Source organism: Trichechus manatus, unplaced genomic scaffold, assembly GCF_000243295.1.
Source record: "Trichechus manatus latirostris isolate Lorelei unplaced genomic scaffold, TriManLat1.0 scaffold00006, whole genome shotgun sequence".
NCBI lineage: Eukaryota > Metazoa > Chordata > Mammalia > Sirenia > Trichechidae > Trichechus > Trichechus manatus.
In genome coordinates, this window is record NW_004443942.1 from 17,157,826 (window position 1) to 17,162,227 (window position 4,402).

At 38.8% G+C, this 4,402-nt stretch overlaps 1 pseudogene; it reads left to right on the top strand.

Annotated features, from left to right (window-relative positions):
• Positions 1-2,042: 2,042 nt before the first annotated feature.
• Positions 2,043-2,697, top strand: LOC101347385 (eukaryotic peptide chain release factor subunit 1 pseudogene; annotated as a pseudogene).
• The last annotated feature ends 1,705 nt before the right edge of the window (positions 2,698-4,402 follow it).

Here is a 4,402-nt window from a genome sequence, read left to right on the forward strand (position 1 = left end):
TGGTAGTGATGATTTAAAATAATCTGTCTCCCCTACTGCCACAGTTTACTGTTCCAGTGTCTGGATTCTAAGTAACAGCTGCCATGTACAAATAGCCTCGCTTGGTTTGCATGGGAAACCACTGCAGAATTTTCTGATCATGATTAATTATAGTGCAAATGAGGCAGTGAGTTGAAATAGGCTCATCGTGAGAAACGATTTGTCACACTGCCCTCAAAATTTGGAAATTCCACTATGAGCTTTGGAATTAGAAGATAAAGTTATTCTAGGGACTTTAGCAAAGGAAATTAATTATTATGTCTAGCAGCAAATATCATGGAAAGCATTCCAGGGAATCATTCTTCTGTCCATTAGCCTCTACACAATGAATTGCTTCACAGCCATTTGAACGGGACGCTGCAGTGCATTCTTTGTATGGCATATAAATATTGAGGTTTCATATCTTTGGCTTCTTGTGGAATTAACTTAATCAGAGGCTAATTCTGAGCAATTCCCTTCACTCTTTCCCTTCTCACCACCAATTTAGAAATGCCTAGAGGAAAATGTATGGCTGAAATTCATTTGCTAAACAACTATTTTTAAGCAAATGATAGGATAGTCAACTAATTGCATTGAAAACTTCCAGAAAGAGTAGTCTTGTATTTTAAGACAGCAGGCTGCAAATTCCAGAACTAACAGATTCTTCAATTAATTTCCTCTTAACTTCCAAGTCTGACAAAAGAGCTGATTTAGAACACATGATGATTGATGACTCCTCTTCGGAACAATATATCACTGCTTGCCCAGGTTATTTCCAAGGATGACTAGAACTTCGCTGTGTGCAGTTCAACCTAAGGTAATAATTAAAACATTTGATAGAAACTTAGAAATGTGGAGAGGTGCCATAACCAATATAAAGTGAGGGAGATGTTATGCCACTTTCAGTAACAGACATATATTATACAACCTTTCAGCCACACCTTATATGTGTCTGAAAAAGGCTGTCAGGTTGAGAAGAAAAAAAAACGTTTTTCTGAAAGAAAAGAGACAAAAATTAGCATTTATAGCACCTCTATTTTATAATAGCTAATTATCCCATGATATAAAGCATGCCAGATCACTATCATAATCAAACTATGAAATGAGTTCTCTCTGCTGAGAGAGTTATGTGGTGGCTGGGGTCCATACTTCTGACCACTAGGTATCCTTTCTGCATGAAGAGTTCAAGCAATGCTGATAATTTGTTCTCTGCTTAGACTCATCTTAGAGTCCATATAAGTGCATGGCCTTAAAAAACAGTTTGTGAACTGTGATAGAGAAGTACTATTCCATTCCACAAAGATCAAAGTGGTAGCAATAAAAGGAATGCAGTTTAACTGGGGCGATTCAAAATGAAAGTAAGACAGTCACCAACTTCCTTGGTTAATGCTTCATCTCTGGTACATATTTTTAAGTAGATATATGAGGACATGCTTTCTGAACAAGTGACATAGGTATCCAATTATTCCATTCTTTTTGAGCTTCATTAAAATCAGATAATATATTTCTTTTAGATGGGAATTCCCTCTTTCAGTGGTCAAAGCTTTGAATCTGAGAGGTATACTTTTTAATATTCTACACATGGAAATTTCTTGGAGTGTGATAAACTGTCATTTAGCTGTGACAAGAGAATGGAGAATTTAACCTTTCACTACTTTATTTTCCAGATTCAGTAAATAGATTAAATTCGGCTTTTTAATATGCTCTACTTTTTTTTCTAAAATAACTATGGCTTAGGCCCCACGTGAGCGGATGGCAACACATGCAGCTGCCTGGAGAGAGGAAGCCGGTGTCCTACGTCAGAGCCGCCGCCGTGGCCGCAGAGCCACCGCCGGGGAGGAGCGGCCGCTGCCGCCCAGGACTAGGCCTTTAGGGAGGAGGAGGCGAGAAGATGGCGGATGACCCCAGGGCTGCTGACAAGAATGTGAAGATATGGAAGATCAAGAAGCTCATCAAGAGCTTGGAGGCGGCCCGCGGGTGAGTGCCGTGTCCGCCTCCCCCCCACCCCCGCCCCCCGTTAGCAGATGTTTATTTCTGGGGACAAAGTGAATGTGGCTGGTCTCGTTTTAGCTGAATCAGCTGACTTTAAAACTGAACTAAGTCAATATGATAAGTTTGATCAGAGGTTGCAATCAAAAGCTTTAAAATTAGCTAATATCTCCTATGGTGGTGAAAATGGATTCAACCAAGCTATTGAGTTATCTACTGAAGTCCTCCTCTCCATCGTGAAATTCATTCAAGAGAAGAAATTAATAGGATGATACTTTGATGAAATCAGCCAGGACACTGGCAAGTACTGTTTTGGAGTTGAAGATACATCAAAGGCTTTGAAAATGGGAGCTGTAGAGATTTAAATGGTCTACGAAAATCTGGATATAATGAGATACGTTCTTCATTGCCAAGGCACAGAAAAGGAGAAAATTCTCTAACTCCAGAACAAGAGAAGGATAAATCTCATTTCACAGACAAAGAGACAGGACAAGAACATGAGCTGATTGAGAGCATGCCCTTACTGGAATGGTTTGCTAAGAACTACAAAAAATTTGGAGCTACATTGGAAATTGTCCCAAATAAGTCACAAGAAGGATCCCAGTTTGTGAAAGGATTTGGTGGAATTGGAGATATCTTGCGGTATTGAGTAGATTTCCAGGGAATGGAATACCAAGGAGGAGACAATGAATTTTTTGACCTTGATGACTTCTACGTAGTCGACATAGGTCCGGCAAAACGTGCCTCACCCTCCAGCATCCAACCCAAGGAGCATACCTGTGGTGGAATCCAAACAGATCCCTGCCTTACAACTGGAACATTTCCAGAACTTAATCCATGAGCATTGGATATTGAAAAGAAAACTGAAACAAAACCAGACCCAACCCTACACTTTGGTTTGTCATGGTGTCAGCATAGCAGCCTACAGCTAAGTTCCTAAATGCCACTATGGACTAATTTAAAAAAGAGTCCCAGTTTTTACTTTTACTTGATTGTGAAAATTGATTGCTTTTGTATTTTATGGAAAAAAAAATGATTTTTTTAACCTTCATACATAGAAGCAAAAATACTTAACTGCTGTAAACCTTCAAAAGTTAATAGAAGTGACATCATACTGGTTTGTTTCCTATTTTGATTGGAGAAAAATTAAATTGCTGCATTTCGCAGTGACCCATTTACATGGCATTCTCAGATTACACTGCATAAGAAGAAATACAGGTAGTGAAATGCTGGAACCATTTCTCTTTTGGTCTCTGTTTAATGTTGAAAGGGTGAGCCAATAACGAGGCATTTTCAACTTCACTCCTTCACACCCCTTCCCCCTCGAGACTGGCAGTTTCAAGGCTGCAAATTGTGTTGCAAAGTCAGACTGACTCATGAAGCATTTGGGCCAGTGCACTGTGTCCTTCCATCTGTTTTTTCAGATGCATTTGTGCCCAGGGTTTGGGAGCCCTCAACACCAATTGCTTTGACAAAGGTTCCCATAATCTTAGTTTACTAGAAACCAGTTTGGGATGGATATGATGGGGTTTCTGTGCTTTCGCTGGGATTGGGAGAAATAAAACATGCAATGTAAGTGGAAGCAAAGAAATTTAAATAAATAAATAAAATATCTATGGCTTACTAAAATGTACATCCTAACTGGGAAAAATATAAATTTTAATTTTCTTAAAAAAATAGGATTTTTTTTAAACTTCCTAAAAATCAGTAGATAGACTATGAAACTCAAAGTGACATATAATGCTGTTATCAAAGGAAAAAGTCCTTTTATTACTCATCCTCTACTCCGGAATCTCAGACTCAAATTGGACAGGCTAAGGACTGACTAGTCCTTGAGTGTAACTCATATTAATTAAAATTCACTCAAGAACATGGTAGAAACACTAATGCCTTCAGATGACTCCAGCACAAACTCCATATGATGGCAATTATTAGCGACCTTGAGCAAGAATTAATCACTGAACTAAGCCCAGCCATATATGTGTGTGTGTGTGTGACAAGACCAGTGAATACGACTATTATTCAAATTTACACACCAATCACTAAGGCCAAAGATGAAGAAATTGAAGATTTTTACCAACTTTTGCAGTCTGAAATTGATCGAACATGTAGTCAGGATGCACTGATAATTACTGGTGATTGGAATGCAAAAATTGGAAACAAGAAGGATCGGTAGTTGGAAAATATGGCCTTGGGGATGGAAATGATGCCAGAGATCTCACAATAGAATTTTGCAAGACCAACAACTTCTTCATTGCAAATACCTTTTTCTATCAACATAAACAGCGACTATGCATATGGACTTCACCAGATGGAATACACACGGATCAAATTGACTACATCTGTGGAAAGAGTCAATGGAAAAGCTGAATATCATCAGTCAGAATAAGGCCAG